Source organism: Ips typographus, linkage group LG5 (assembly GCF_016097725.1).
Source record: "Ips typographus isolate SLU linkage group LG5, UJ_Ityp_2.0, whole genome shotgun sequence".
NCBI lineage: Eukaryota > Metazoa > Arthropoda > Insecta > Coleoptera > Curculionidae > Ips > Ips typographus.
Genome location: NC_138426.1, coordinates 1,451,278 through 1,472,923, shown reverse-complemented (window position 1 = coordinate 1,472,923; position 21,646 = coordinate 1,451,278). Strand labels below are relative to the sequence as shown.

At 35.3% G+C, this 21,646-nt stretch overlaps 1 long non-coding RNA gene across 1 annotated transcript in view; it reads right to left on the bottom strand.

The window, feature by feature from the left end:
- Positions 1 to 6,755: 6,755 nt before the first annotated feature.
- LOC145729073 (uncharacterized) overlaps positions 6,756 to 21,646 on the bottom strand; it is a 39,013-nt gene continuing 24,122 nt past the window's right edge. The window contains exon 2 of the long non-coding RNA XR_014178252.1: positions 6,756 to 10,060. This is a non-coding gene — a long non-coding RNA (uncharacterized LOC145729073). The remainder of the gene's footprint in view (positions 10,061 to 21,646) is intronic.

Genomic DNA, 21,646 nt, shown 5'->3' with positions numbered 1-21,646 from the left:
ATGCTTTTCAGCTTATCTAGAACCTCTCAAAAGATTTCAAGACAGTCTAAAAGCTTCTAGAGCAGTTTAACAGCTTCCAAAAGTTTCTAGAAACGTCTACAAGGTTTCAAATGCCTTAAAAGCAGTCCAAAACGTTCAATGCTTTTTAAACTCTTCAGAAACCTTCCAAATGCTCATAAAAAAGTCTAAAAAGATGTCAAAATACTACAGAAATTTCAAAATGCTTCTAAAGATTTCTAGACTCTAATAGAGTTTTGTGCTTTTTTAAGGTAAATGATTTTGCTTTTTAAGCGCTTTTTTTCACTATTTTAATGCTTTTTAATCCGGACTCTAGTCAGGCAGTAGAATAACACTAAAAGGTAACAGGAGAAAGGAATAAATCTCCTACAACCAGGAAGAAGGTTCAATGTTCAAGATGTGCGACTGTTTTCAGGGAAAAACATTTCAGGGAAAATCCCTGAAAACAGTCCCTAGACCGTTGCTGCAGTAAATCCATTCAGTGGAAAATGATCCGGGAATTAAAATCGCGGATCCAATTTCAACGTGGCGCCGGTGCAACGTTTACCAACTTTCCGAAACTTTGATATCCAGGATGTCATTCTAGTCGTTAAAGTTCGAATGTCTCCCAATTATATCAATTATTTAAATAGGGCGCGCAGTGTTAAATATATTAACCGAAAACTCCCGAATGTTTGAATAGTTCTTACAGTTGGTCTAATTGCGAGTCGGGGACCGAATGTATATACAAGTCTGGTATCCAGCATTAGCGAAGACCATTCTGTTTTATTGCTAATGTTCTGCGGCGAAATAGAGCAACATCTTTTGACGACCCTTCGTCCTCGGCCAAGGGAGATTTCAAAGTAAATAGAATGAATGTTTGGCATAGTAAACCTTATCGCAGTTATATGAAATGCTCGTAATTAAAGGCCTTTTCATTCAAAAGAGGACTATTAAAGTTTCAACTATATATTCCCTCTTACAATATTAACAAACAATAGTTGTTGATTGAAAATGCGTGAGGTTATGTTTTTTGTAAATCAATCCCAATCATCTGACCAGTTTCACCGTATTACGACTCATCAGAGTGGCTATAGGGCTTGATAACCAAAGAACAAAACCTTCATTCCAGTATAGTCAACTGGATGCCAGAAATGATAGTTGTTGTGCAACATCTGGTGACATCTGTACTCAACTCTATGAGTTAGAAAGTACAGATGGCGTTTCCAAATCTACGAACAGTCTGACCGGTTTCACCATATTATGGCTCATCACAGAGGCTGTAGTTACTGCAACTTACTATTGAGGGAAAAATAATGGACAAAAGATCCTTAGGAAGAAGAAGGAATTCATGGCTAAAGAACTTAAGAGAATGGTATAATTGCGCCAACTGTATAGATCTGCAGTATCGAAAATACGCATAGCCTTGATGATAGCCAAACTTGGGAACGAAGACGGCACCTAAAGAAGAAGAAGAAGAGAGGCTATAGGACTTGATAACCAAAGAACAAAACCTTCATTCCAGTATAATCAACTGGATGCCAGAAATGATAGTTGTTGTGCAACATTTGGTGACATCTGTACTCAACTCTATGAGTTAGAAAGTACAGATGGCGTTGCCAAATCTAGGAACAGCCCCATTAATGCCGCATCATTCAGTAAACACCGTTCTGATTGGTTGAAAGTGGTGAGGTTATGTTTTTTGTTTATCAATCCCAATCATCTGACCAGTTTCACCGTATTACGACTCATCAGAGTGGCTATAAGGCTTGATAACCAAAAAACAAAACCTTCATTCCAGTACTTTTCATTTTTTGTTCTTTAGACCAACATAACCTCACCATTTTCAACCAATCAGATCGGTGTTTACCGAATGATGCGGCATTAATGGGGCTGTTCCTAGATTTGGCAACGCCATCTGTACTTTCTAACTTATACGGTTGAGTACAGATGTCACCAGATGTTGCACATAGTTGTTGGGGTTTGTGTTGTCGAATATTATTTGTATTTCACCGAAAATAAAGCAAATTTTTAATTAAAAAATATCGAAGTTGTATTAGTAAGTTGTGGTGTGAATTGACAGTCTAGACAAGTCTATTGCACGCACTGTTGCCACATTTAAGACGTCACAAAGTAGAGACGGTGTTGCCATCGCACTCAATAATAGTCAATACAGTTTATAGGAAATTACACTGTGAATCTTGTTATTCAAATGCTATGAGCCACTGCTTTTACTAGTGATGATTAAACAATCGGTGGGGTTTTCATTTTTCAAAAAAATTAAAAGAATGCCATTTTTTTAATTCAATATCTCGGTAACATGAAGAGCTAGAGAGGCCAGTTTTGGCTCATTTTGTAGTATTTTTTATCCTCTTTCTAATAGCATTTCAGTGAAATCTATAAGAGTTCAAATAAAAAAGTTACAATCATTCAAAAATTTAAAAAATGTAATTTTTGTAAAAAGTGCAAATTTTGGCAATTTTTTATTTTGTTCCAGGAGGGTTCCAATGCACAGCAAAGGGCATATTCATACCAAAGGACCTTAAATTAGGTGAAATGAGTACAAAAAAAGCACTTTAAAATTTTCAATTTTTCGAAAAAAGATTAAGAAAGAATATATTAGGTATTAGAAGTCTATTTTTTCTACTTTTTGAAATTCATTATCTCGGTAACATAAAGGGCTAAAGAGACCAGTTTAGGCTCATTTTGTAGTATTTTTTATCCTCTTTCTAACGGCGTTTTAGTGAAATCGATAAGAGTTCAAATAAATATGTTCCAAACTTTCAAAAATTGAAAAAATGTAATTTTTGTAAAAAGTGCAAATTTTGGAATTTTTTTATTTTACTTCATAAGGATTCCAATGCACAGCAAATGGCATATTTATTCCAAAGGACCTTAAATTAGGTAAAGTAAGTACAAAAAGCGCTTTTAAAAATTTTTCATTTTTCAAAAAAAAATTTAAAGAATGGGGGGGTATTAGAAGTCATTTTTTACCACTTTTTGAAATTCAATATCTCGGTAACATGAAGGGCTAGGGAGGCCAGATGTGGCTCATTTTGTAGTATTTTTTATCCTCTTTCTAATGGCGTTTTAGTGAAATATGATAAAAAACATTCAAAAATTGAAAAAATAAAATTTTTGCAAAAAGTGCATAAAACGTAAAATTGGTTGCAGAAAAAAATAGATGCGCAACTCTGGAGTAAACTGCTCTAGTAAGCCCACAAACGTTGAAAAACTGAGCTTAACAGTAAATAGGAAGCTAAAGCAAAAACTAAAAATTAGAAAATAGAAAGATTAAGCTATGAAAGAGAAAAACGACGCAGAAGTATAAAAAATGCCAAAAGCAAAAAGGAAGCAGCAGAACGTAGACCTAAAGAAGAAGCTAAACCTACAATAAGGAAAGAAAAAGAGCATCAAAAATTATAAGGAAGAAACAAGAAGCTGAAGTAGAAGCAAAAGCTAAGGAACAAAAAAAAAGCAAAGAAGCTGTAGCTAGAAAAGACAAGAGAGATGTAGAAATAAGAAAACTAAAAAGAAAAACAAGAAGCTAAGAAGCTCAACGCAAAGTTATAGAAAAAACTGAAAAGGTTAAAATGAGTAAGAAAGAAGGTGAAGCAAAAAGACCAAGAAACATGAAACTAAAACTCCGAAAGAAAAGGAAGCAAATATCAAGAAAAAGAATCAGAAAACGCTAACGCTTAAGCTAAAATAAATAAGCAATTAGGAAAGAGATCTGAGATCTGACAATCTGAGTCTGAACGTAAAGAAACAGTTGAAGCAAAAAAACAAAAAAAAAATAAATAAACTGATAAGGAGAAAGAAGACGCAGAAATAGAAGCAGAGTTTCAACTGATTTAAATTTTTGTTGCACCAAACCAGTTTTCATTAAATTACTCAAACTTGCATAAAATCAAAAATATTCCTAATCAACTCCTTAACCCAACACCGTAAGTTATCAAGACCGTTTTTGCTTCCTGTATACAGGGTGCGCAAGAAAATTATGGTGGTTCACTATTATTGTCACCCTGTACGCAATTTTTAAGATAGCATTTTCTTTACACTACTGGAAAGAGGAGTTCAAAACGGTTATTTTAAGTGGTTGAACCACCCTGAACTCCCAAAAATAACTGAGTTACAGAGTGTTCAAATTTTAAACAACAATTTTCAACTGATTTAAATATTTGTTGCACCAAACCAGTTTGTCCTAAATTGAATGAATTTTTGGATTTTTCAGGAATCCAAGCTTTTCAAGCAAGTTTAATCACATCATTGCTCAAATATGACCGTACAACCACTTTACAGGGTTTTCAAATGTCCACTCTGAGTTTGTCAAGTTTTGTAATTACTTCAAAACGAGTTGAAATGCCCTGAGTATCTTTTCAAGAATTTTGAAATGATTCACACTGTTCAGATATAAAAAACTTCAGAAAACTTTGAATTTTTAATATTCTTGAAAATATTCAGCAATTTTTAAGCTTTTCCAGCAAGATTAGGTGATTCAGATTGCTCAGAGACCAAATAACCTTTACAATGTTTTCAAGGTTTTATTCTGAGAGTTTTTCAACTTTTGTTTTATTATTTCAAAAGCAATTCAGATTGTTCTGAGGCAGTTTTCTAACATTTTCAACTGGTTTACATTGCTCAGATATTCGTTTCGTCAGGACGCTTTGAATTTGTGAATTTTTTAGCAATTCAAGCTTTTCAAGCAAGTTTAATTGCATCAGATTGCTCAAATATCAACGTACAACTACGTTACAGGATTTTCAAATGTCCATTCTGAGTTTTGTAATTACTTCAAAACCAGTTTCAATTATTCTGAGTACCTTTTCAAGCATTTTGAACTAATTCACACTGTTCAGATATGGAAATCTTCAGAAAACTTTGAATTTTCTAATATTCTTGAGGAGATTCAGCAATTTTTAAGCTTTCCCAGTAAGATTAATTGATTCAGTTTGTTCAGAGACCAAATAACTTTCACAATCTTTTCAAGGTTCTATTCTGAGAGTTCTTTCAACTTTTGTAACTATTTCAAAAGCAATTCAGATTGCTCTGAGGCAGTTTTCTAGAATTTTCAACTGGTTTACATTGCTCAGATATTCGGTTTGTCAGGACGCTTTGAATTTTTCAGGAATTCAAGCTTTTCAAGCAAGTTTAATTACATCAGATTGCTCAAATATCAGCGTTCAACTACTTTACAGGGTTTTCAAATGTTCACTCTGAGTTTGTCAAGTTTGTAATCACTTCAAAACGAGTTGAAATGCCCTGAGTACCTTTTCAAACATTTTGAACTGATTCACACTGTTCAGATATGGGATCTTCAGAAAACTTTGATTTTTTTAATATTCTTGAGGAGATTCAGCAATTTTTAAGTTTTTCCAGCAAGATTAATTGATTCAGATTGCTCAGAGACCAAATAACCTTCACAATGTTGTCAAGGTTTTATTCTGAGGGTTCTTTCAACTTTTGTATTATTTCAATTCAGATTGCTCTGAGTTGCTTTTCAAGCATTTTCAACTAGTTTACATTGCTCAGATATTCGTTTCGTCAAGGCGCTTTGAATTTGCGAATTTTTCAGGAATTCAAGCTTTTCAAGCAAGTTTAATTACATCAGATTGCTCAAATATTAACGTACAACTTTACAGGGTTTTCAAATGTCCATTCTGAGTTTTTCAAGTTTTGTAATTACTTCAAAACCAGTTTCAATTGTTCTGAGTACCTTTTCAAGCATTTTCAACTGATTCACACTGTTCAGATATGGGGATCTTTAGAAAACTTTGAATTTTCTAATATTCTTGAGGAGATTCAACAATTTTTAAGCATTTCCCAGCAAGATCAATTGATTCAGATTGCTCAGACACAAATAACCTCCACAATGTTTTCAAGGTTTTATTCAACTTTTGTATAACTATTTCAAAAGCAATTCAGATTGCTCTGAGTCAGTTTTCAAGCATTTTCAACCGGTTCACACTGTTCAGATATGGGGATTTTCAGGAAATTTGTAGCGTTTGAAAAATCTTCAGAAAATTTTCCGCAACTCAGGCTTTGCAAGCAACTTTTCAAAGAGTTCAGAAGGTTTTCAAATCTCCTACTCTGACAGCATTTTCAAGGTTTTGTAGCTACTTATAGAAGCATTTCATACTGCTTTGGGTATGTTTTCAAGCATTTTCAGCTGGTCTAACCTTCCTCTAATCTAACACAGAGTTACGAAATATTAAAATGGAAAGATTGTATACGACGTACTTTTAAGAGTAATTTTGAACCACCCTGTATTGTTAATTTAGACAATTTTTGGAGTAAATCAAAACCGAACAAAAGAGAAAAATACAGGACGGTCCTCTAAATTAAGAATAATTTTGAAAAATTAACAAATTTCCTGGATGAGTAAAGTTTTTAATAAGGTTATTGATCATAGAAAACATATTCTCCAACTTTTTTATAATGGCCGCCATCTAGTGGTCAGTTGTCCAACTAACCCTTATTGATCGAGTTAAGGGTGTACAAATTGAAATTAAAACTGTAACAGCTGCTGCATACAGGAGTCTCTCTTGGAATAGGGGATGCAAGTAGAAACCTGTTTTACCTACCTAATATAAGTTGTAAGGACCGGACTCGGGCTATTCTAAGTATGGAATATAGTAGTTGAAAACTACTCGTATATAAATGTTTCAAAAAAGCAAACATTTACAATTGAAATTGATTATCGTTCATCTAAAGGGGCATTAAATAACAATGAAATTTGTTGAGTAATTTAAAAACTGTTTAATAATAAAATAAAAACGTATGTATTTACAATACAATTACATCTTAACCTAACTGCCAGTGGAAAGTACACAGACGACAGATTAGTACCTGAAGTTTGGCAACGTCCCCCATTTTTCCAACAACATTGCCAAATTGCCAAAAATCGTCGACTAAAGTCAACGTTACATTTTGTAAAACTTTCGTGTTTGCCCGGAAATTGTAAAAGTTTGGCAATGCCGCACTACTTCTCAATTCGTTGTTTTGCCAAACTAGCATGTTGTACCATAAAACTCTCAGTTTTCTTGTAAAATCTAATAAAAATAAAACACTAATATAATATTTAATAATAATTAATTTTAGAACAGTATTTTACTAGACGGTCACGTGACAACTGTCATAAATGTCAGAAAGACGTTTGATATCGAATACTCCAAGAAGTAATTTCTAAGCCCCGATTTTTGCAACTTTTGAAAACCATTTGACATTTTTGACGTTAGTGACAGTTGCCACTGGATTTTGGAACACTATTTAGCTAAACGGTCACGTGATAATTGTTAAAAACTATCATAAATCTCAGAAACACTGTGTTGAACTTTAATTATTGCAGATTTTAGAGGACAATTTAGCTAGGCAGTCACGTGACCCACTTAGAGAAAGAAAATGACAGTTTTAAACACATTTTTGGAATCCTCATTAAATTTCCTATCTAATGACATAAAAAATACTACAAAATTTAGTACAGTCAGGGATAAAAGTAGGATCAAAGTTCGAACTGTCAAAAATACAGTTAGAAAGGACAGTCAGGCACAAAATCGCCTGTAAAATCCACTTGGAGTATGAAAATGACAGTTTTAAGCACATTTTTGGAATCTTCATTAAATTTCCTATTCCATAACCCGTAAAAACTCTACCAAATTTCGTACAGTCAAGTAGAAAAGTGTCAAAGTTTGAACTGCCAAAAACACAGTTTGAAAGGACAGTCAAGGACAAAATCGCTTGTAAAGCTGACTTGTAGTATGAAAATGACTATTTTAAGCACATTTTTGGAATCCCCATTAATTTTTCTACTCAATAACCCGTAAAAACCCTACAAAATTTAGTACAGTCAAGTAGAAAAGCGGTGTCAAAATTTGAACTGTCAAAAACACACTTTGAAAAGACAGCCAAGGACAAAATCGCTTGTAAAACCCACTTAGAGTAAGAAAATGACAGTTTTAAGCCCATTTTTGGAATCCCCATTAAATTTTCTACTTGATGTCATGAAAAAACACTATAAAATTTAGTACGGTCAAGTAGAAAAGCGGTGTCAAAATTTGATCTGTCAGAAACACAGTTTGAAAGAACAGTCAATGACAAAATCGCTTGTAAAACCCAATTAGGATCAGAAAATGACTGTTTTAAGCACATTTTTGGTATTCTCTATAAATTTCCTATTCAATAACCCGCAAAAACACTACAAAATTTAGTACAGTCAGGTAGAAAATCGGTGTCAAAATTTGAACTGTTAGAAACACAGTTTGAAAGGACAGTCAAGGACAAAATCGCTTGTAAATCTGACTTGTAGTATGAAAATGACTGTTTTAAGCACATTTTTGGAATCCCCATTAAATTTTCTACTCAATAACCCGTAGAAACCCTACAAAATTTAGTGCAGTCAAGTAGAAAAGCGGTGTCAAAATTTGAACTGCCAAAAACACAGATTGAAAGGACAGTCAAAAACAAAATCGCTTGTAAAACCCACTTGGAGTATGAAAATGACTGTTTTAAGCACATTTTTGGAATCCTCATTAAATTTCCTACTCGATGTCATGAAAAAACAGTACAAAATTTAGTACAGTCAGGTAGAAAAGCGGTGTCAAAATTTGAACTTTCAGAAACACAGTTTGAAAGAACAGTCAATGACAAAATCGCTTGTAAAACCCACTTGCAGTATGAAAATGACTGTTTTAAGCACATTTTTGGAATCCTCATTAAATTTCCTACTCGATGTCATGAAAAAACACTACAAAATTTAGTACAGTCAGGTAGAAAAGCGTTGTCAAAATTTGATCTGTCATAAACACAGTTTGAAAGGACAGTCAAGAACAAAATCGCTTGTAAAACCCACTTAGAGTAAAAAAATTACAGTTTTAAGCCTATTTTTGGAATCCTCACTAAATTTTCTATTCGAAACCATGAAAAAATATTACAAAATTTAGTACAGTCAGGTAGAAAAGTGATGTGAAAATCTGAACTGCTAGAAACACAGTTTGAAAGGACAGTCAAGGACAAAATCGCTTGTAAAGCCTACGTGCAGTATGAAAATGACGGTTTTAAGCACAGTTTTGTAATCCTCATTAAATTTCCTATTCCATAACCCGTAAAAACACTGCAAAATTTAGTACAGTCAAGTAGAAAAGCGGTGTCAAAACTGCCAGAAACACACTTTGAAAGGACAATCAAAATCGCCTGTAAAACCCACTTGGAGTGAAAAAATGACAGTTTTAAGCATATTTTTGGAATCCTCATTAAATTTCCTATCCAATAACCTGAAAAAACACTACAAAATAAAATATGTATATCCGGCAATTTGCAGTTTCCATATAACATATTTCACAAACCACATAATGGCATTGTTATTAAAAACGGTAGATTATATACAAAAATAAAAACAGGACAATGTTGTTCCTATAGTTTATAGAAAAAATGAAAATTTGGCAACGCCGCTCTCTTTTTTCAAACACCCTGTAGTGAAACCATTAATAACTTGACTGAAGACTTACGTCCAAAGATCATTGAAGTTGACAGATGGTCAAGACTCAGAGATTTCCAAAAATAGTTCTACCGGAAAATGTAGATATCCAGAACACCTAGCCGCAAGGGGGCGCTGAACAAATTGGGAAAAAGTTGATAAAAAAAGTGTTTTTTACTGATTCAAAAAATTTTTTTGAAATTTAATACAACAAAATGTTTGCCACTGTGACGTCATTCTAATAATTGTTTGATTCTCGCTATATGGTCGTTAATATACCTTAATGGAAGTAATTCTAGATAACAACAGTGTGTCTATTTTTAAATAAATAATAAATAAAACCAAAGTGAATAATATTACTTATTTCTATTAATATAACAAATAACTTAAATAGTATTAACTTTTTCCATATTTAAGAAGGAAAATTTATTATAAAAGTTTGAAAAATGATGTTTGTAACTTGATTTCCGAATGATAAATAAAACCAAAGTGAATAATATTACTTATTTCTATTAATACAACTTAAAGTTCTCCTTAAATAAACTGCTTATGACGATCCGATTTTCTGGTGAACTGCCGCTCTCCCTAGACCTGAAAAACAACACTAAATCAGTAAAAAAAATAATTAAAAAAAACATATAAATAAAATTACCATTCAACTTAAATGGGAGTATAAAAATATTCATAGAAAACGGCGCATAAACTAGAAATCTCGTTATACAAAGCGGCCGCTATAAACTAATGAAACTGACTGGAGAAAAATTAATTAAGAATCGCGTTCAGGGGGAGCTTTTTATTATTAAAAACTGGACGTGTCCCAAAGTTAGTCTTATGCAAATTTCTCCATTAATAATTCTAATAAGAAAACTTTTTTAATATCCGGAAAAAATTACTTAGTTGGGCGGATGCATGCAAATGACTTTAGTCGGTGTTATTTGAAAAATGTCGCACATATTTATGGGAAAAAGTGTGTTCAATAAATATTAATGAGTTTTATTGATGAACTTTTTTAAACTACAAAATTTTATTTTTTATTTATAGTGCAAAATATTCTTTTTGTATTTGCTGTGCTTTTGTCATCAAATATGTCGATTTTACACAAAATTTTTATAAATATGCAACCCTTGCCAACGTGCACATCTGCCGCGGACAGATAGAACCAACTTTCTCTTCAACATCCTCCGGTTTTGGTGGCTCTGTTGTATTGTTGTCTACTGTATCCGTTCTATCCGAAAACCCTTTTCAGATGTTTAAGCTCCTTTTCTAACTCTGATGATTTGCAAACCCTTCCTGTCCGCTCCGATAGGGTTTTGATCAGTTCGGCTAGGATGATGATTAGATCCACTATTGAGATAGCAGTGCTCCATTAGGTTTTCTTGTCACCATTACATCCAGGAAAGGTAGACGTCCTTCTTTTTCGGTCTGCATAGTAAATTGATGCCTTGCCTGTAGATTGATTCCTTCTTGTCCTCTCTGATAGAGTTTTCACATTAAGTTTTAGTTTCTCTTTTAGCTATTTCTAGACTAATCAAGACTCTCACTGATGCTAGTCCATAAAGTTAAGCAAATTGAAGCTAAATCACTTTTGAAGGAAGTATTTGTGGTTGTCACTGTACTGTAAAGCAATTTAGCTTCACTGATCTGACAGGCCTTCGTTGACCACAGTTTCCATCACTTTAAATCGTTAGAAGTGTTAGGAAGAGACTTGAGATAGGTGATTCAAACGAAATAACAAGGCGTATTCGACTAACATGGGCTTCTTCTCTTCTCTCATTGCCTTATCCGTTGGGGACGTTGGCTATTAACATTGGCGTTGGCAACAGCGCTTCTAAACAGATCAACAGATAGACAATTCAAACCACTGGCGTAGGTTGTGCAACCAAGAATGTCGTCTCCTCTTTGGTCCTCTCTTCTGGTATTTTACATGTCTTAGTATCTGGCCGAAATACTCCAGCTTCCGCTTTTTGACTGTAAAGACGACTTCCTTCTCCTTCCCTAATCTCTGCATGACTTCCATGTTGGTGTTCCGTCCAGGATATTTTCAAAATACGCCGATATGTCCACATTCCAAAGGATTCCAGTCTTTTCCAAGAAGCCTCAGTTGTGGTCCAAGCCTCTACACCATCCAACCAAACAGATAATATGTAGCACCTGACTAGCGTTCATTTTAGTTGTAGAGAAATATCTTTGATGCTAAACAGTTTCTTCACGTTATCGTGATTGTATCTCTGGTGCCTGATCCCATTTCGCGTTAACTGTGTTTCCGAGAAACCTTTCCACCTGATCTATGGAGGATGCTGACTTTTGCTAATAATTATACGTTTTGTTTTTGATATATTCAGGGAGAGTCCATGTCTATGTTTTGCATAATATTTTGTAGCTCTTCATTGTTATTTGCTATATCTACTGCGTCGTCGGCATATCTAATGTTGTTGATTGCTAGTCCATTGATTTTGATGACATCTGATAATTCCGCCAGTGCTTTTCCAAAGATTTCTTCAGAGTGTAGGTTGAATAAGAGATAAGGTGACAGAATTCATCCCTGTCGCACTCCCTTTCTGGCAATAACAATACATATTACCGATAATATCTTTTCCGTCAATGCCTGTGCTTAACATTGTCTTTGTTCATATTTCTGCACCTCTGGATGAGAACCTGCAGGCTGAAGATCGCTTCCCTTGTACCCAGTGCGCTACGAAAGCCAAACTGCGTTCCGGAGATGTTGGTTTCACATTTTGTGTATATTCTGTTTTGTATAACTTTTGTGTTTGATTTATCAATCCTATTAGGCGGTATTGATCACATCTGGTTCAGTCCTCAGGGAACTGTCCTCTCTCTGTGAACAAAATATCAAGAAACTGGTTATCTGTTTCGCACATTAATTTCAATATTTCACCCTGTATGTTGTCCGGATCAGGTTTTTTGTCGTTTTTTAAAGACCGTATGGCTGTCTTCACCTCGGATCGTAGAATTGAAAGCCCATAAGCATCATCGTCATGGCTTGTACGTATATCATCAAAAAGTTGCTCTGTGAAAGTTTTTCACATGTTTATAAGGTCTGAGCTTTCGGATATTAGGTTCCCATCTGCGTCCAAAAAAGCATGTTATGGCTATTGACTTATGGTATGGATACAATGACTCTCACAGTTAACAACACAACGAGCAATCGCAAGAATTGTGTTATGGAGGTAAGCCTAAGTAATCATATACAGAACGAGGAAAATGGAAAAAGAACACATCGACATGTGACAAGACAACAACAGATGAACAAGACGTATAGTACAGTGGCAGCATAAAAGAAGTGCTGATCGTCCACAGAAACGATGGATCGACGATACAAAAGAGGAAATGGCACCAGGTTCCCAAGACAGAGGAAGCCGATGCAATTCTGTTCCTGGAACCTGGACTTCCTTTGGTCTCATTTCCTGAAGATCCTTTTGGTCTACAGCGATGGGAAGGTAAGTCTTGCTTGACCCATCTGAGGCCGCATTCCCAGCTAAAGATTATTGGCAAATGACACCAGATGGCAATGAACCGATTCAAATGGAAGCAGCAAGGGGAGGCCTATGTCCAGAAGTGGATACAGAAGAGAGAAGAGCCGAAAATGTGCTCTACAACGTTTATCTAAAGCGTTCTTCCACTGAATGAAGAAGAAGAAGTGTGTTATGGAGGTAAGCCTAAGTGATCATATACAGAACGAGGTGTCTTGAAATTAAGGATTTTTTTTTCAAGAAAATAAAGAAAATTTATTTATTTAATTTATAGAAAAGGTACATTTTTGTAGGGATGTCAAGTGTTTACCATTATAGTTAGTTTTAGTAGGATTGTATGTAGTTATTAAGAAAATTAACAGTATTACTTGATGAACTTCAAAGGAGGTGAAAAAGGTGGTACGTGGAGGTAGAAGGTGGAAAAAAAGGTTTTTTTTTGTTTTTGGTTGTTGATTGTCAAGAGAGACTTTTAATGAGAGCTGGAAAGTCAGTTTTCTAAAAAATTCGAGCAAAAATCAGACTATTGAAGATCAGGGGATCTTAGAAAGCTGTTTCCTTCCGGAACGGAAGTTACTGAGTGTAATATCCCTATAATAGAATTTTTATTCAAGCTTATTTATTTAAATTTTCTTTATTTACTAGAATATTAGAATGAATGGTCAGGGTGAATCTGATGCCAGTTATGACGATATTATCATGCTACTAGGAGGTGAGGGAGATTTGAGTAAATCTCATCTTCAGGATGATAATAATCATGACAGAGGAAATTGGAAAAAGAACACATTGACATGTGACAAGACAACAACAGATGAACAAGACGTATAGTACAGTGGCGTGCAAGGCAGCATAAAAGCAGTGCTGATTGTCCACAGAAACGATGGATCGACGATACAAAAGAGGAAATGGCACCAGGTTCCCAAGACAGAGAAAGCCGATGCAATTCTGTTCCTGGAACCTGGACTTCCTTTGGTCTCATTTCCTGAAGATTCCTTTGGTCTACAGCGATGGGAAGGTAAGTCTTGCCTGACCCATCTGAGGCCGCATTCCTAGCCAAGGAATATTGGCAAATGAACCGATTCGAATGGAAGCAGCAAGGGGAGGCCAGTATCCAGAAGTGGATACGGAAGAGAGAAGAGCCAAAAATGTGCTCTACAACGTAAACCAAAGCGTTCTTCCACTGAATGATTTAAAAACTGACTTCCCATATTAATCTTCTACGGCCAGGGTTCTCCAGGACACCTAATTCTTGAAAGCAGAGAACGGAATTGTGTTGATGGAATGTGTTCCTGTCACGGTTCTCTTGATAACTCAAACATACACTCCATGGTACTAGTGCATTACGGTTTGGACATGTTCTTGGTTGTAATTAAACGAACTAAAACGCAAGTATCAAAACACTTCACTGTCACGAGGGATGCTGTAGGAGAATTGGAAACATTAAGAAATCCAACAATTCCTATTAAACCTAAAAAAGGGTGCCAGTCTTGACTTATGGTATGGAAACAATGACTCTCAGCGTTAACAACACAACGAGCAATCGCAAGAAGTGTGTTATGGGGGTAAGCACAAGTGATCATATACAGAACGAGGAAATTGGAAAAAGAACACATCGACATGTGACAAGACAATAACAGATGAACAAGATGTATAGTACAGTATTGTCTAAGGTAACATAAAAGAAGCGCTGGTCTACAGAAACGATGCAAAAGAGGAAATGGCACCAGGTTCCCAAGACAGAGGAAGCCGATGCAATTCTGTTCCTGGAACCTGGACTTCCTTTGGTCTCCTTTTCTGAAGATTCTTTTGGTCTACAAGGATGAGAAGGTAGGTCCTGCTTGACCCATCTGAGGCCGCATTCCTAGCCAAAGAATATTGGCAAATGAACCGATTCGAATGGAAACAGCAAGGGGAGGCCTATGTCCAGAAGTGGATACAGAAGAGAGAAGAGCCGAAAATGTGCTCTACAACGTTTATCTAAAGCGTTCTTCCACTGAATGACTTCCATAAAAACTGACTTCCCGTGTTAATCTCCTACGGTCAGGGTTCTCCAGGACACCTAATTCTTGAAAGCAGAGAACGGAATTGTGTTGATGTAATGTGTTCCTGTCACGTTTCTCTTGATAACTCAAGCATACACACCATGGTACTAGTGCATTACGGTTTGGACATGTTCTTGGTTGCAATTAAACGAACTAAAACGCAAGTATCAAAACACTTCACTGTCACGAGGGCTGCTGTAGGAGAATTGGAAACATTAAGAAATCCAACAATTCCTATCAAACCTAAAAAAGTCTGCCAGTCTCGACTTATGGTATGGAAACAATGAGTCTCACAGTTAACAACACAACGAGCAATCGCAAGAAGTGTGTTATGAGGGTAAGCACAAGTGATCATATACAGAACGAGGAAATTGGAAAAAGAACACATCGACATGTGACAAGACAACAACAGATGAACAAGACGTATAGTACAGTGGCAGCATAAAAGAAGTGCTGATCGTCTACAGAAACGATGGATCGACCAAACAAAAGAGGAAATGGCACCAGGTTCCCAAGACAGAGGAAGCCGATGCAATTCTGTTCCTGGAACCTGGACTTCCTTTGGTCTCATTTCCTGAAGATCCTTTTGGACTACAGCGATGGGAAGGTAAGTCTTGCTTGACCCATCTGAGGCCGCATTCCCAGCCAAAGAATATTGGCAAATGACACCAGATGGCAATGAACCGATTCAAATGGAAGCAGCAAGGGGAGCCCTATGTCCAGAAGTGGATACAGAAGAGAGAAGAGCCGAAAATGTTTGCTTTACAACGTTTATCTAAAGCGTTCTTCCACTGAATGACAGAGAACGGAATTGTGTTGATGGAATGTGTTCCTATCACGTTTCTCTTGATAACTCAAGCATACACACCATGGTACTAGTGCATTACGGTTTGGACATGTTCTTGGTTGTAATTAAACGAACTAAAACGCAAGTATCGGAACACTTCACTGTCACGAAGGGGAAAAACTCATTAACTCCGGCGGCGAACGCAAAAAAAAGGAGATAAAATGGAAATAAATGGATCGTTTCTGTTTGTGGCTGATCCCTCCGCGAAAAATAGGTTTACTTTAAGGGTTTTTTTCAAAGTAAGCCCCAGATAAATTTTCGTGTCAGGAATATCCCGACACGCAATTTAGCAAATTAAAAACGCCATATATCTTCGTCTTGTGGTTTGAGGCAGCCAGCCCCATCCCAAACTTACATAATCTATACGCATGAAGGCGTCTTTTTTTAGGTTGGTGGGGGGGGGACTACCCTTAACAGGGAACATAAAACCTAAGCGATTCTCAAATAAGACCTAAAATGGCATGAAAGCAAGTTAATTATACAGGAGATAGCTTTCGGCCGGGGCGAAAACTTCCCCTAAAGTTAGGCGAGATAAAGCTGGGATTTGAATGAGGGACGCTGTTTCCCCCTTCTAAGGGCCGAAGTTTTAGAGCTGTGCCGCACAACTTTTGCGGCTTAGGCCCACGGGGGTGACTCCTCCCACTGTTTTTAACGACTCGCTCTCGTCGGCCATTTTCACTTCGCATAAGTTATTCTTTCCACCACACCCTGCGGGTATAAACTTTTCTACATCGGCCAACAGCCATGCCAAAGTTGTAAAGTACTTTAACTAGTGAATAACTATTTTGTTTCGTTTTACCATTAACTAAACAAGTTTTTTGGAAAAAAACGCTTTTGTTTGAAAGCCTATTATGCAAAGTGATGAAAAGAGGATCGTCTATTGGGTTTAGAATGAGTTGGTGATTTTAGGAAAAAAGTATTTATTTCAGTGACTAAGAGATGCATTATTTCATTTTCAATTCTGTATTTTGCCAAGTTTGCATTTTAAAACAAAACTTTCACAAATTCTCATATAATAACATTTTGTAGTGAAACCCATAAGGTTAGTTAAATTCAATCACTTAGAGAATCCTCACTAAATGGGCAATTTTGCTTTTCACTTCACAATTTTTGAACCATACACTCGGTATAGTCTTTTATAGACTTGAACAGAGAAAACTTTTGATCATTTCCAACACTCTGTATTTTCGAGTCTTGGCCAATCGGTTCTGCATGTATTGGGATCTCGGTAACCGTACGAGTCGGTTAAATGGGACAAGTTTTAAAGCATTTTATGTGAAACTTATTCCCGGTTTCCAATTTAAGTTATCTTTCTTCGGAAAATTTGGGAAAGCTTACAGCCTCTTAACATAGCGAATGAGAGTTTCGAAACCAAGACACTTTTTTACGTAGAACACGATGACGTAATTAGAAAAAATAATCCTCATTGGTTTCCGAGATATGGATGATGAACTTTGTAAATTCTTATGGCCGACTTAAAAAGCAAAATTATTTTTCTTAAAAAAGCATAAAAAAGCTTTAAAGAAGCACTCTTTCAGTGATGCAAAGTTTTTTACTTTTTTTGAAGTCAAGTTCTAGAATTGAAGCTTTTAAGCTACTTTAAAAGCATGCGGAATATTTTAGACCGTTTTGGAAATTTTCAATTTTTTTTAACTGCTTGATGAGCATTTGGAAGGTTTTGGACCGTTTAAAGAGCATATTGAATTTTCTGGAATGATTTAGAGCCATTTGCAAAATCTTAGACGATTCTAGCATTTTTTGGAAGCTTCTAGACTAGTTGAAGAGCATTTGGAATCTTTTAGACTATTCTAAAAGCTTTTGGAAGCTTTTAGATCGTTTTGAGAAGCTACCGACTGCTTTCGAAGCATTTTTGAGTTTCTGTAGCATTTTCAATTCTTTTTAGATTACTTTAGGAGCATTTGGAAGATTCTGGACTGCTTTTAAGGCATTTGAAACCTTGTAGACAGTTCTAGATACTTTTGGAAACTTTTAGACTGTCTTGAAATGATTTGAGAGCTTCTAAACTAGATGAAGAGCATTTGGAAGCTATTAGACTGTTCTAAAAGCTTTTTGAAGGCTTTCGACAGCTTTAGAAGCATTTTAGAGTTATTTCTGAAGTATTTTCAATTCTTTTTAGACTACTTTAGGAGAATTGAAGGTTCTGGACTGCTTTTAAGGCATTTGAAACCTTGTAGACGGTTCAAGATTCTTTTGGAACCTTTTTTGAACTGCTCTAAAAACATACGGAAATTTTTAGACTGTCTTGGAATGACTTGAGAGGTTCTAGACTAGATGAAGAGCATTTGGAAGCTATTAGATTATTCTGAAAGCTTTTGGAAGCTTTTAGACCGTTTTGAGAAGCTATCGACTGCTTTCGAAGCATTTTTGAGTTTCTGTAGTATTTTGAGATCTCTTTAGACTACTTTAGGAGCATTTGGAAGGTTCTGGACTGATTTTAATGCATTTGAAACCTTGTAGACGGTTCTAGATACTTTTGGAACCTTTTAAACTGCTCTAGAAGCATATAGAAACTTTTAGACTGTCTTGAAATGATTTGAGAGCTTCTAGACTAGATGAAGAGCATTTGGAAGTTATTAGATTGTTTTGAGAAGCTATTAGATTGTTTTGAGAAGCTATCGACTGCTTTCGAAGCATTTTTGAGTTTCTGCAGTGTTTTGAAATCTTTTTAGACTACTTTAGGAGCATTTAGAAGGTTCTGGACTGCTTTTAAGGCAATTGAAACCTTGTGGACACTTTTAAACTGTCTTGGAATCATTTGAGAGCTTCTAGTCTAGATCTTCTAGCAATAAAGAACATTTGGAAGCTATTAAACTGTTCTAGAAGCTTTTTGAAGGCTTTCGACTGCTTTAGAAGCATTTTGGAGTTATTTCTGTAGTATTCTGAATTTTTTTGTACTACTTTGGGAGCATTGAAGGTTGTGGACTGCTTTTAAAGCATTTGAAACCTTGTAGACGGTTCTAGATACTTTTGGAACCTTTTAAACTGCTCTAGAAGCATATAGAAACTTTTAGACTGTCTTGGAATAATTTGAGAGCTTCTAGACTAGCTGAAGAGCATTTGGAAGCTATTAGATTGTTCTAAAAGCTTTTTAAGGCTTTCGACTGCTTCAGAAGCATTTTGGAGTTATTTCTGTAGTATTTTCAATTCTTTTTAGACTACTTTAGGAGCATTTGGAAGGTTCTGGACTGCTTTTAAGGCATTTCAAATCTTGTGGACGGATCTAGATACTTTTGGAACATTTTAAACTGCTCTAAAAGCATATGTAAACTTTTAGACTGTCTTGAAATGATTTGAGAGCTTATAGACTAGCTGGAGAGCATTTGGAAGCTATTAGACTATTCTTAAAGCTTTTTGACTGCTTTATATGCATTTTGGTGTTATTTCTGTAGTATTTTCAATTATTTTTAGACTACTTTAGGAGTAATTGGACTGCTTTTAAGGCATTTGAAACCTTGTGGAGGGTTTTAGATACTTTTGGAACCTTTTAAACTGCTCTAGAAGCATACGGAAACTTTTAGACTGTCTTGGAATGATTTGAGAGCTTCTAGACTAGATGAAGAGCATTTGGAAGCTATTAGACTGTTCTAAAAGCTTTTTGAAGGCTTTCGACTGCTTTGGAAGCATTTTGGAGTTATTTCTGTAGTATTTTCAATTATTTTTAGACTACTTTATTAGCATTTGGATAGTTCTGGACAGCTTTTAAACCATTTGAAACCTTGTGGAGGGTTTTAGAAACTTTTGGAACCTTTTAAACTGCTCTAAAAGCATGCGGAAACTTTTAGACTGTCTTGAAATGATTTGAGAGCTTCTAGACTAGATGAAGAGCATTTGGAAGCTATTAGACTATTCTAAAAGCTTTTTGACTGCTTTAGATACATTTTGGTGTTATTTCTGTAGTATTTTCAATTCTTAGACTACTTTAGGAGCATTTGGAAGGTTCTGGACTGCTTTTAAAGCATTTGAAACCTTGTAGACGGTTCTAGAAACTTTTGGAACCTTTCAACCTACTCTAGAAGCATCCGAAAACTTTTACTGTCTTGAAATGATTTGAGAGCTTCTAGACTAGCTGGAGAGCATTTGGAAGCTATTAGACTATTCTAAAAGCTTTTTGACTGCTTTAGATGCATTTTGGTGATATTTCTGGAGTATTTTCAATTTTTTTAGACTACTTTAGGAGCATTTGGAATGTTCTGGACTGCTTTTAAGACATTTGAAACCTTGTAGACAGTTCTAGATACTTTTGGAACCTTTTAAACTGCTCTAGAAGCATATGGAAACTTTTAGACTGTCTTGAAATGATTTGAGAGCTTCTAGACTAGATGAAGAGCATTTAGAAGCTATTAGATGGTTTTGAGAAACTATCGACTTCTTTCAAAGCATTTTTGAGTTTCTGTATTGTTTTGAAATCTTTTTAGACTACTTTAGGAGCATTTGGAAGGTTCTGGACTGCTTTTAAGGCATTTGAAACCTTGTGGACACTTTTAAACTGTCTTGGAATCATTTGAGAGCTTCTAGTCTAGAGCTTCTAGTAATGAAGAACATTTGGAAGCTATTAGACTGTTCTAGAAGATTTTTGAAGGCTTTCGACTGATTTAGAAGCATTTTCGAGTTATTTCTGTAGTATTTTCAATTGTTTTTAGACTACTTTATGAGCATTTGGAAGGTTCTGGACTGCTTTTAAGGCATTTGAAACCTTGTAGGCGGTTCTAAAAACTTTTGGAAGCTTTTGAAACTGATCTAAAAGCATATGGAAACTTTTAGACTGTCTTGAAATGATTTGAGAGCTTCTAGACTAGATGAAGAGCATTTGTAAGCTATTAGACTATTTTAAAAGCTTTTTGACTGCTTTAGATGCATTTTGGTGTTATTTCTCTAGTATTTTCAATTCTTTTTAGACTACTTTAGGAGCATTTGGAAGGTATCTGGAGAGTTTAAAAAGCATTTTTGGACTGCTTTTAAGGAATTTGAAACCTTGTTGACGGTTCTAGATACTTTTGGAACCTTTTAAACTACTCTAAAAGCATGCGGAATCTTTTCGACTGTCTTGGAATGATTTGAGAGCTTCTAGACTAGATGAAGAGCATTTAGAGCGTTCTAAAAGCTTCAGACTGTTTTGGAAGGCTTTCTACTGCTTGAGAAGCAGTTTGGAGTTTTTGTAGGGTTTTTTTGTAAATCTAACCGTTTTCTAAATAGTTTCAAAAATTACTTTGAAGCACTTTTTACCGAAAATTAGTTCAAAACTTCAACACCCTGTATCTGGGTTATTTTTGGGAGTTCAGGTTGGTTCAACCACTCAAATGAATCGTCTTGAACTGCTCTTTTCAGGGGTGTAGAGCAAAAAATTGTATTTAAAAAATAAAAAATTATTTAAAAAAAATACAGTAGTGTAGTACCTACTTCTAATTAGAGCAAAAACATTTTTTTGGTAGACGACCTGTTGAAAAGCTTATACTGCGTGTTCTTTGTGGCTGCAAGGGTTGAATTAAAGTGGAATTCAAAATACAACAAGTTTGGTGTATTGAGTAAGATTTGGACAGACAAAAGGCATCAAATGGACACCCTTAACAGTAACAGTCTTTCAACAGAAGACTTTATAACTTGACTACTGACTCTCTGACTAACTTGACAAAAAACTAGGTTAAGAGTAACTAAAAACTAAACAAATAAGGTGAACATTTTCTTTGATTCTAATATTAAATAAGAAGTATGTCTTCTTAAAATAATTAAATTCATCACGACCCCATTGACATTATTCACCAAAATTGTTAGAAACAGAATC